The sequence below is a fragment of the Saccoglossus kowalevskii genome, chromosome 16 (genome assembly GCF_978046115.1).
Source record: "Saccoglossus kowalevskii chromosome 16, keSacKowa6.1, whole genome shotgun sequence".
Taxonomy (NCBI): Eukaryota; Metazoa; Hemichordata; class Enteropneusta; family Harrimaniidae; genus Saccoglossus; species Saccoglossus kowalevskii.
Window position 1 is genome coordinate 11,291,607 of NC_140656.1, and position 13,745 is coordinate 11,305,351.

The following is a 13,745-nucleotide window of genomic DNA, read 5'->3' on the forward strand; positions in this document are numbered from 1 at the left end:
TTTCACAAAAGAAAGAAAAGAAAAAGAAAATGGACATTTAACCAAAATATTGCACGTAAAAAATAGCGATTATTTGACCAGGAAAATAGTACGCTGCACTGTTTTGTCTGTCGATTTTGTTTAATGCTGGTGAATTGGTAGACGTTGTATAGTTTTACTGAAGTCTGAATTTCAAGAAATAAAAAGTCATTTTCAAAAAGAAAAAATAGCATTTTCTCGGAAAAGTGTAATGTTCAAAATCTGTGATAATTTTTTAATTTTGAAAAAGCATTCCAATATTTATCTTCCAATTATCCGGGGATACATTTGCTATACTGAGAACAACGTCCAACGAATTTGTCAGATATTGTCAGCTAGAAAAGGTAATTCATGTAATGGAGATTTGTCGTGTGCAGTTTACAGAGCACACATTATCGAATACAGGGTGAAATTTTACAAAGTTTTAGAGTAGATACTTGAGCAATGATAGCTGTTTTTGATTCGCATTTGAGCGGATTTGTATATATTGTTTTTGACGAAGTGAAGGAAAAAATGAAAAATGAATTATTTAATGGATTTAATGGAAAGTGTTGGTCGAAGTTACGAACTCGTTGACCCAAACATGGTCGGGACTTTGTGGTTTCCCGGTGCCTTGTCATGATTAAATTAAATTTCCACTACAACATATCCAACATACCGTATTTGAATTAATTGTGAAGTCGGTAACGTTGGACTCTACAAATGCATATTGAATATTGTAAGACTCGTATGCATCTGTTGCAGCATTCGCTACATATGTTCCACCTGCCTGGTTCTCAGAGACATTTTCGTACACATATTTTCGATTGTAGTTTTTAGTATTTTCCATAAGTTTCATTTTAATTTTCGCTTTGTTGCTTCCTCTATGTCAATCGCCATCAAATACATAGACATAGACATCAACATCCACAACATCGTTAATTACAGTACCCTCAGCCTCAAGCATTTCACTGATAACAGGTTTCTGTGTATATTATGGCAAACAAAAATTAAGAACAAATTTCGCTTGTTCCTGTGGTGACATCTTGATACAAGCCAATATTTAGGTATTGAAATACATACACACTGGTACTAGTGTCGACAATTGACGTTAGGGTTTCTAACTGATTCTAGTTGGTATTTTGGGGAATGGCGAGTGTCAAGTATTATTTCGTAGGTGCCCTTATTGATCGCATGTCGGAAATAAGGTTCCCGGATACGTGAGGTTTGACATGAAGCCAATATTTAGGTATTGAAATACATACACACTGGTACTAGTGTTGAAAATTGACGTTAGGGTTTATTACTGATTCTGGTGGGTATTTTGTGGGAGGGCGAGTGTCAAGTATTATTTCGCATGTGTCCTTATTAAGGTTCCCGGATACATGAAGATTGACTTTCATCAGGATTTGCGATAAAGAATCTCACTCTTCCTACTAGGATCGTTTATGTTTGGTCAGCACCTTCTCATAAAATGTGGAAGCATACATGTTGGTTTTACAGTAGTAGGATGCTTTAGTTTTGTACATACAATATGTGTTCAATAATCTAGGCTTCCTTTCAAGCATTCGTCGTATTAGGTATGATCTTTAGGTTTGCTCTTATCTTAACCTAAAAATGTGGAGAGGTTTGTTAGTTATTGTTTTTTATGTCATTAGAAGGAAAATATGTTATTCTGTAATCAATTTTCTTCAGATTTGCTGTATATGGTTAATCATGGAGTTGTCGAGTAAGTATGTATTACTCGTGTGTGTTATGCCTAAATTGCTGCAATGACTAGACCAATAGTCCAGTCCAACTCAAAAATCATTACACGTCGGATTAACGCCCTAAACTTGGGTCTACATAAAATTACCTTGCTGAATAAAAAAATGGTTACAGTCAAATTAGGAAACTTTAACTCGCTTGTCAGATAACACTCACATATAGGGATATCAGGTTTGACACATTAGTTCATTACAGATAGTCATGCTTTATTCATCCAAAAGCTGAGGTAACGCCTTGCTGTCACCTTGTCCAAATCCCCTCTTACAAAATCCTTTCAAATCTACAATCAAACTTTAAGGCATGGCAGAGTAAACGTGCTATTAGTCAATTGCTGCAGCCGGTGGCACGATCACGTGTTTACATGGATGTGTCTCATGGTTAAAGCATTGCAAGGTTGCCACTATTGAATATAATTAGTAAAAAATCTATTTCCTGTAATATATGTTCATAGTGTATACTTTAAGCATGCAAGTTGTTGATCTTAAATAATAATTCAACGTCGTGTGCATCAAATGTGCGTACGCGATGACACTATGGTCGGACACTATGTGTCGTCAAAGAATGCGATGTCACCGCACAGACATGTGTAATAAGACGCCTTGCCCATCGATTCTGGCTAAAATAGCGCTCCGACGCTTTTTCACATTAGTGTTTACACAGAAAACTTGATACTGTTTTAAGTTACTTTTTAATCACATATTTCAGTAAAATTGTGTTCAGTAATTAACATATCAATCTCATGCATAATTACTAATTCGCAAAAGCAAAAATGACACATAATAAACCTGATAATTTCTTTTAATGTCGAAAATTTCCCGCGTAAATTTCAGGTTATTAACTAGCTTGAATAAAACGTTATTGAACGCAATGAAATAATAGTTAGTTAGTTTTAAACTATATATTTCACTATTTATAGTACATTTTCAAATCGAACAACTGTTCTCCTATGAGCTGGGAAATGGGTTGTCAAAATTGACTGCGCCCTAACCAATAGATCCACTTAAACGCACCATTATCCCGATTACATAAAATGGAAGCAGAATTAAGTAACTATTGCGTATATAATTATTATATATTAAACTATTTTTTCTCAACATCATAATACAATCGTTAACACAATTTTGCACATTTCTTATAATATATAGGACGCAACATTTGACTTATATTTTTTCTGAAGTTGGTAAACGACTACGCTACCAATACCCTTTTAAAAGCTCCTCCCAGAAAATAGTACTTCTAGTTCATTTGAATTATTCAATGTCTTTAAAAATATGAATTATTCAATGTCTTCAGAAATTAAACTATTTTGATTGTATAATAATAATGACATCATCACGTGATATCCTCATCAATATCTATTGATAATATCGTTTACACAATGACAAATGTAAATGAGGACACAGGGTTTGATTTTATTTTTGATAAATTATTCATTTTTACACGCAATAATAATAATAAAATAATATTGGGAAATATTGGACAAAATAAAAATGGCATAATTATATCTTGGAATCCCAATAGCATATTGGCTGTAATTGCGAGGTTTTACCAATCACTGTGAACAGAATGAAAGAAAAAAAGTGAAGAAAACGAGTGAAAATCATTGTCAAATCTACCATGGTATCTGAGCTTACAAATTACTTACTCAATTTGTTTTTGTATCCACATGGATGGTATCTTATCTGCAAGATCATTTCTGCCAGCAGAACACAATATATCTTGTAATTTAGTAAAATCGTCGCGTTGCGGTTTGATGTAACCCATTTCCTTCAATTTTACAATAAAATTGTGTACTTCCAAAATGTCAGTATTCTCTTTAGGAAAAAATGTTAGACTTGCAGTCTTCATTTTTGCAAATTCACCTATAAAAGATTACATAATAACAGCAGAGAGATTTTCTGTCATTCGCAATATCAAAAACGGTCAAATTTGGATTACAAAATAACATTTGCTTGACTTATTAAATATGAACTATGTGAAAAAGAATACAATTTCAAGAAAAAATTATGTTAAAAAATATGGTTCACAATTAATTTGCATGCAAAAAGTCGGATTTGTTTTTACGTTTTCAAGAATATATAGTACCTAGGAGAGTGTCAACACACACACAATATTCAATTCAAGAGCTGAAAAAATATTCGTAAAATAATATGCAAAGATATGTGCGTAATTTATCAACTAAAAACATCAAACTGTTCAGAAATGTTTTGAGTACTTACGTGCAGTGATCTCTTTACTTAAATAAACCGCAAATTTATAAAAAGGGTCGCCTGAAAAATAAATATCTCGTGATAAATATATCGCAATTAAAGTATCTGTTTTGCACTGGTTACTTGAATAGTAATACTATTTCATTTAGTAAATATTATGTTTGAAAAAAAATACTTAATGAGATACCTAAACATATGAACGATAGTAAAAGAGTTACAAGCCATATTGGCACAGATTCCTAATAAACACATACTCAATTCTAATTGAATGTATTTGTCACCAGAACGTATAGGATGAGCGTAAATTTTGTAAATTCAGACGTAAAATATTGATAGAGATGATTACAAACAAAATATTAGGAATTAAAACGGATGCAATTGGTTAAATATTTCATTAGCTTACCACTTTTGCCCTCTGTTGCACTTCTTTTTCTGTGTCGCAACTAGAAATAAAACAAATCATACAATATTCATTACAACAGTCAAATCATGTGCATCCCGGGAATTTTCAATGGTGTAGAAATCGTTTGGCTCCGATATGACGTTACTCTAACCTTAGCTGTAACTATCTGTTTTCAAAAATGAGCTTCACAATGCCTATCTAATGTATAAGGGAGATAGTGAAATCCCGATGAAGAACTAGTTATTATGTGTGTAGTTTTGGAGCAATAGAAGAGTATTTACTTTATACCCCTCTTTTTCTTGACATCTTAGTCTGTAATATAAAAAATGTTCATTTTTATGAGAAACATTATGTAATACATGTGTATATCATAGCATTGACGACTACGTAGTACTACCAAAATGAAGCAGTTTGAGCATTTACCAAAACTCATGTCTGAATACCATAACGTGAACTTCTGAAACACACACCCCTGGTATCAGATGATTAATACTTACCTACAGAAATAATAGACTGCAATCGCAGCAACAATACATATTAACAGCATTATAACTGTTGCTAATATTTTACAGTTACCTGAAAAAGAACAAAAAAGGTGTGAGTGGTTTCAGTGTTTGAGAAAAGTGATATATCTGGTAATAATTGTAGCGAAAACATTATTATGTTTAAATATATTGTTAAATCACTCTCTACAAGTTATACTTTGAAACATTAATGTTTATAGTTTAGTTGCTAGATCAAAAATATGCAAATATACATAATTGATGTGGAACCTATCGTAACTATCAATGTGTAGTACAATCTACGTCATACTTGAGACGACAGTTTCGTGGTTCTCCAATATAAATTCACACAAGCGAGTAACACTTGTCGATGATGCAAAGTTACATTTACAACGTGTCTTGTACTTGAAAAAATTCAATCTGCAAACCCGTATTATTGCGTGATGTCGTGATGTCTATCAATGTATTTGACTTTATCCATTGTGTTGCCGTGTGTTTATGTCTTTGCCACTAGGAATCTGAATAATTTCTATATAATTTTATATATAATAATTTCTATATTTACATAAGTAAATATGTAAAACACAAACTTAGTTATAGTTTGCCCGTTTTGTTGATAGAAAGGAATCAATTTGAAGGCTTATTTGAAGAGGCAACATTGTGTAATTCAGCATCAATTATGCCTTTAATTACATCTCTTTTATTGTTAACTTTCCAAGCGTATATTCTATATTGTGTGCAATAGGTTGAAAATACTATTATGTATAACACGATATTGATTAAAAGAAGGGCAAGATAGTTTATTTGAGTCTAGAGGCAGTCTTGTGATTTCGCTATAACTGGCATCTTTTTTTCATTTAAAGAGGAACTGAGTAAAATCAACAATGACTAGCTGTCACACAGTTACTTTTTTGAACAACTCAGAGCACTGTTTTCATATAGCTACACGTCGTACAGGGGGAAAAACAGTTGCCGCATTTACTATATCATATCAAATTTTAAAGTTATGTACTACAGAAAATAAGAGTATTAGCGATACTGTTAATAATACAACATCCATAAAAATACTTTATATCTACCGTACTAGCATGTAAATATGGAATACCTCAAATATGAGCAAATACATAGGAAATATACTGCTCCACTGACAGCCACAAACTAGTCATGAGAGACTGCAGACACTTGTACATTTAATTACAATAAAAGACAACATGCAATTGTGTTAAAGAGGTCAGATGTGAGCAAACTCTGTTGGTGAGAAGAATTCACTGAATTCATTCAACTTTGTATGAGACCTTCACAACTAATTATAAAAACATAGGCCATTACAAAGTATAAATACACTACAAAGACCCACATGCAAATATGAACACAATTATACTACTGGAAGTTCGAAATAAACTATTCATAAAAAACACAAGCCATTGCAAAATATGTCTGAGTAGACAAAAGTAACACACATTTTCAAATAGGAAGTGCCACCTAACTTTGTATACTATTTTAAATGTTTTACCCACGGTAACTGTGGACATCGACATCTTGTAAACAAAGATAGACATTTGCAGGAAATTGTCTAAAAGAACAATTTAAGAACAGTAAAATAACTACCATCAGATAGACAAATTGATGATTTAAATGTACAAAGTAATTAGTACACTGAATATAAATATTTTCATTTCTCATTTAATGCACTCTTTGCAATATTATAAAGATATATTTTCAAGTGAGGCTAAATCAGAATAAATAAAATATATTAAAAAACATTACAATAAAATCATATTCCTCGACTGCATTTATATCAATGCTGTCTGTACAAAAGCTAATACTGGTTTACATACATTACACTTATACAAGTAGATAAATCATGCATCTTGTTAAACTTTCTAAGTCCAGTTCTTGATAGAGCATGACAACGATGAGACAGGTATTTTTCCTTATATACCTTTCTCTTCAATCGTGATTGGCAAAATTTGAGTATGATCAGATAACAATTGTTTGAATTATTAAAACCACAAGAGACAATTTTAGGAGAATTTTTTTGAAAAATAAACAAACTTTGCATACCACAATTGAACTTGGACACGATGAAAATTGCAAGAGTTATTGTATCACAAGACACAGAAATGCCGACAATGACAAGACAGACATTATATACATTTTCTTTCATTAACATTACGGGCAAGCTAAAAATGAAATGACAACCATAATTTTGTTCCGAATTATATTGATATGAATGTATTTTACAACTCATTACACGCTATGCATATAATTAGATTAGATTATATTGTAATTTGTTAACCTCATTATTCCGTTTGATTAAATGACCTAATAACATATATTTCAATGAATTATGATTTGAAATGTTTGCCGTTTAAATCGGCCATATGAGATAGCATTATTTTTAAAGTAAAAATTCGTATTACATTTGTCATCTTCAGACAGGCATTCCGAATAACTTGGTGTAGTGGGGTCATCTACGTCTGTGACAGTAACATATACAGGAACAGTACTGCAAATACAAAATAATAATTATAATCATAAATTCATACTGTGTGTGTGCAGCACAATCAGTATGCCATGTCTGATATACGGCTCTGAATCTGCAATTTTGGAAAACCAAGTGATAATTTATCGGCCATTAAGGATCACATCTGTGCAAAAAAACGACTACGTGATGTTTCATAAATATACAAAGTATGCAAACAACTGCCATTTATTAGCTTGGAATGCGACGGTAAAGTGATAGAACAGTTTTTACTTATGTTAGAACAGTTTTACTTATGTGTACTGTATGATATATTCTAGTATCATCACCCACCTTGACTTAGGTCGTTCTCCTCCATCAGTAGCGATAACAGTCAAATTGTAAAATGGTGTTACCTCGAAGGGGTCCAGCGAATAAAGAGTGGATATATTGGCAGTAACTGGATCGATCTCAAATATTCCCTGAATACCAAAACAACACACGATTACATGAATATGGAGGAAGTGTATAAAAGGGAATAATACTTTCATTAGAATATAAGTGAACTTTAGCAAACCACGTGTTTTCACAAACTCAATCGCCTCCTAGGTGACACACACTAATTACAATGATCAATTTACCCTCTCATTTCCTTCATATGCAAGTGAATACATCACATTTCCATCGTCACCATCATCGATATCGATAGCTATGATGTCTAAGTCTAGAATTGAACCAGGTGGTAGATCTTCGGGTACCACTGTGGAGTATTCATCTATGGGATATGTAATGTTATTACGTAATGTATACCTGCAACAACAAATCTCCAAATAATCTGAACCATATGGCAAACATTGTCTCGAGCTTGGAACTATGTAATTTCAAACACAGTTTTGAGCGTTAGTAATTTATTGGAGAAATCATTGTGGCATCTTCGCCAGCCAAAGTTCGTTTATGCGGACATCGCCTCATCACTGCACCTTGGCAGATTATATATACCCAACGTATATTCTAGTATGCCCTCCCCGGCAATACTAGGCATTGCCCGGAATTTTTTTTCCCAGGTAATATACTACACTGAAAAAAATTATGTTTGTGTCCATGATATATGCTGTCATTATACTATGAACATAGATTTTCAACCGTCAACATGTTCGAACACATAGCAGCTTCATTTACAGCATATAAATACTGTGAACTGATAATGATATGGGGGTTAAAATAATTAGTGATCAATGAGTCTACCTAAATAGTTCGACCGACTTCAGTACTAGGCCACATGTTATTATCTTGAATTGCTCACCTTCTGAAAATACCGGACTGTTTGTGTTTGGATCGTTATAACGTAATTTAACCGTGACATACCCAAAGTCGCTGTGTTCATAGTCAGAATTTCCGTCTATTGCTATAACAATTAACTGAAAGGACAAGGTTATAATATATAAATTATATCGCATTATGAAATGTATTTATGAATATTACTGCCATACGCCATTAATGCGAATGTTTATGAGTTTATTTACTTGCAATGTTTCCGTAAACTCCTTTTGAACGATCGGCAATCGGCACATATAGATTTATGCAATCGACGCAGGTGGAGAGGCACACATCTGTGCTGTGACAAAGACAACTTATTTGTTCGGACACCAACTTGGACAGCAGGAATGTTGCTTTCTGTCAGCATTCACAATGTTTCAGTTGATATTGTAAATGAGTGCGATTTAGGTGAACAAAAACAAATTCCAAAATACTGCAGCACAAATTAATTCAAGACTGAGTGAATCTATGTGAACTAAGCGCGTTAGAACATTATACGGAACTATTAACAAATGATAATTAACTTTTCAATTTATATGCAGAATTGTTCGAGTTACGGACAACGCCTGAATTATACATCGCTGTTCAAATTACCCTTAACCAAAACTCGAGTTACGGGCAATATTCAAAAACTTAAAATAATCTGTGTTGTTCAAAACTTTAAGTTCGTTTAAGGTAGCGAGACTATTATTTGTGTTGAAAATTACGATTTTCACATTTATTTATTAATTGATGAAATGCACCATAAACTTTCATATGATAAAGTCAATATAACATAGAATGTCATGTAAGTTGGTTAAAATGTAGATTTTCTGAAGGGAAGCAAGGCAGCCTCAGTAGTGTTTTCCAAAATCAACAACACAGGTTTAATCTGTGTGCCTATAAGTTTCAAAGATAAACTCAAGACAAAGCAATGTTAGGATGTGTTATCAGTAGCTATCTGACACACAATGAGTGTTTCCAAACATTTGAGTGGTTTGTCTCCGCCTCTGTTTGTTTCACAGATTAGTCATGTGCATATGAATGTGTCAGACACAAGGTCACACAGCCACTGAAAAAAATCATTGATTTGGTGTTTTCATATGCCGAATTTATCCAATTATAGCTATTTCATTCCTTTATTTTTTGGTTTCCAATAGCCTTACACATTTGGATGTCGCTACACATGGTAAAACAGACCATGATGGGAAAACAAATTGATTGTGCCGATAAACAAGCTTGAAAATCTTTGTTGTTACTTCATGGACGTTTTCTAGGAGTTTATGTTTTTCAAATAATAACGTATACTTATTGTCGTCGGATTAACACCAAATTTTCATAGCTTTAAGGTGACAATGAGAGGAACTTGAATGTGTCCAGACAAACTATTTCATCGATTATTTACCAACGAGTTGTGGTTTGAGTTGGGGGCAATGCGAATAAAACAGTAATTGAAATTCAGGACACTATTTTTTAAAACGCGTTGCTTGAATAAAACTACCCAGACACATTCAATTTACCAGACTATTGAACAACTAGGAAAAGTTAAAAAAATAGTTCTTATCGCCAGCATAAATGCGTAATTTTTTTTTTACAGAAAAAGTAATTGTTCACCTTTGATTGAGTAACGCGTCGTAGAATGCAGATACGGGCATGCAAAATACACTTGTGAAAAGCTTGAAGTCTGGCGATTCTAAAAATATATACTTTCCCGGGTCTATTTGTAGTCATTTAGTCACAATTAGAAGATGAAAACAAGTATGCAAATAATAGTCCCGCTACCTTAACTGTTAATTAAACATCGAGTTACAAATTCGGTCGTGAATATTTTTGTAACACGATCTTTGTGTAACTCGATGTTTGTAGCACGACGTTTGTAACATGAACTATTCAGCATCTCACGCAACACCCACACATTCAGATTATCAAATACGTCACATTATTATCAAAAATGGAGTATTGTGCATAGTAAGTCTCACCAAATACTCCGAATCTGCCACATCAATGGTAAATATTGCGTTCGTTGTAATAACGCCAGACTGTTCATCGATTTCGTACAGGACTCGGACAGACTCTTTTGTAGGTGACAGCGAATATGTTATGTTTCCAATCATGTCTGGGTCCGTGGCATTGACATCCACAACAAATGTTCCTATTGGAGAATCCTACACGGAAAAAATATTATAGCACATTAGTAACGCGTCAAGGGGCATTCATTGTCGTGCAGCTCGTTCGATGTATTTTACACTCTTTGCGCCCATTGAATTCAATATACAATTTTGAAAAGTTGTGTAAAAAATTTCAACTTTTGTTTAATAATCTCATTTCGCCGCGCAAACATACGTTAGTTCAACATAACGAAGGAAACCAGAGAAGCCAATAAACAAATGGCGCGAGCTAGAAATCAACCTTCCATTTTCGCAATGCCGATTACTGATGGCTCTATAACTACTGCAAAGGAAGTTTTTAAATGTCAAAAAGAAAATACTTTTATAACTACTATTTGTTCGTACACTTGGTTGACAAGATGATATCTCGCACTTTTCAGTTTGTATATTTGCGATACTAACAATACTTTTCGTACATGCTTTTATCATGATCTACTTCATACATTAACAGGTACAATACATATACGCAGTGATAACAAAACTGCAGATACGTACATGGTAAACAAACGAAAACATTTCGTCTGGATCAATAGTAGGTGGGTTATCGTTGACATCTAATAAAGTGATATCAACAGTAGCATTGTCTTGTTTTGATGGTATTCCCCCGTCATATGCTGAGACTATCAAATACACAATCGCTTCCACTTCCCTGTCAATCGTACCATTGGTTTGTATTACTCCAGTGTTTACATCTATTTCAAAGAAGCCTGCAACAGAAAGGAGATAAGCTTTAATTATTATAACTGTAGATATATAATTCAAGTAAGGTATAGTACGCTTTCATTTCCGGCAACAGTTACGAATTTTACTCTTACATACCGTTCTCGTTTCCTTGAACAATTTCGTAGTAGACAATTCCAGACCCATCAATTTCAGATGCAGATTTATTTTCTGCATCTTTGTCCGTAGCAATAACCTTGACAACGTAGGTACCATCGGGTGCATCTTCGCTTACTTCGGCAGTGTAATTTGAAGGATCACATACAGGTGCATAGGTATTGATTTCCCGTACTGTAACCTGGAAACATAGTTATTACATTGTTTGTAACAAGAGAGTGTGAATGTTTGATGTATTGCTACATGTATCATCTCAAAATTATCCCAACATACCCGAGTTGTTGCTGCACGTGACGGCTCTCCGTGATCAGTAGCCTTTACTGGCAGCTCATGTGTGCCAAGAGCACCAGCCAAATATTGGGCGACCCGTATTTCTCCACTGTCACTACCAATATCGAAGTAGTCACTTTCTGTAAATAACAAGAACATTTCATTTAGTATCCCCACTGTTAGATTATGCAATGTTTTTTTAATTGACCCAATTTATGAATGATATGCAACACAGCCTTAAATATAAACATTATAGCTACAAGCATCAATGATCTGCTGGTGTGTACTTGTATGTCTGATGACCTCACCCAATGATCACCAAGCCACATGACTTACCCATGCGACATTTCAAGGCAAGAGTGCATCTCCAGAGCGAATTAAAAAAGTTCAGATCAATCACATCAATAAACCACAGATAATTGCACAATTTTCACATAAGGTGTATTTTATGTCAAAAACCATTCAGTGCCTCAAAAAAGCTTTATACATCGTCACCTCCGGTTTTGGCTAAATCCAAGATGGTGGGCAAAGTTTTTTACTAATCCATATATTGCAAGTAGATTTATATAGCATCAACAAGCTCCCATGCGCTCACCAAGCTTTAGAACTAACTTCAGTTACAATTTTAAAAAAAGGTATCCATGACTGGATGCTTTAATCGACTTCTGAGCAAGTGCATAATACCAAAAATTGTGCAAGATATTTGTCAAACAAGAAGGCTGGTCGCCATTTTGAAATTTATTTGCAAAAATCTCCATGAGTCAGTATTAGCACACATAAAAGGCTTCTAGCTCCAGCCACTTTCTTAAACAACTTGATGAAGATAAAAAAGTTGTTCGTGCGAGAAAAAAGAATAATAAGAAGAAAACAGGACAATAATAAGGTGTAGTCGTGTGCCCTCTAACAGCAAAGCAATAACAATACTTTCCAAACCCAATTGACCTTGAAACCATTAAGCCAAATTAAAACAAAAGCAAAAGGTTTGTGGGTTGGACATACATTGACATTAAATGATGCCATCTCAATCCAACAACAAATTTACTGTTTTTTCTGCAAGCAAAATCATGCAAATAAGATGGAAAACAAAATGACCATCAAATATAAGCAACTTCATTTTTTCACAAAATTTAATGTGACCAAAGAGACATAATTTTCCCAGTGTAGACTACAGTTAATACTACGTCAATTAAACAAATACACGTAGTTAGGAACTAGTTGATGCTTAATTTTTTACGTAAATTCAAAATAGCGGCAAGAACACATGAACGGTAAGGTTTTTGTTATGAGTATTACTGAACTTATGCCATACATGATACACAAAATAATTTGGATGTATTAGACCCGAGAATAGTGAAACCATTGAGCACTTCCTGCTTGTACTAAATCCGTCATTCATTTTTTGGGGAAACCACGATCTGATCTTTGAAAACCAAGTCTTGTCGTTCTCGCGTTTCTGAACATAACGATATAAAGGCATCAACTTTTACCAAAACGTGTTTTAACTGTTCTGAGTACATGGATACATTCCAGTGATCTAAAGATGTGCAACAATGTCCGTCCAAAAAAAAATATTTGTGTGATATGGAAAGTGAATGATGGTAATATAGGTTTCCCCAGTGGTCACGTTTTTTTAGATGAATAAGTTGTATCATTCGAATGTTGGATTGGTAGTAAGTACTCCAGTTTTTATATTTTTTACGCTACTAAAACTCCGGCATATCAATGAAAACAGTAATCTGTAATCTGTAAAAACATGATGAATGGCGAAGGTGTCAGACGACTAAGCAGTGATAAGAGAAGCTACAGTTAGCTCACTACAGAAATAAAAAT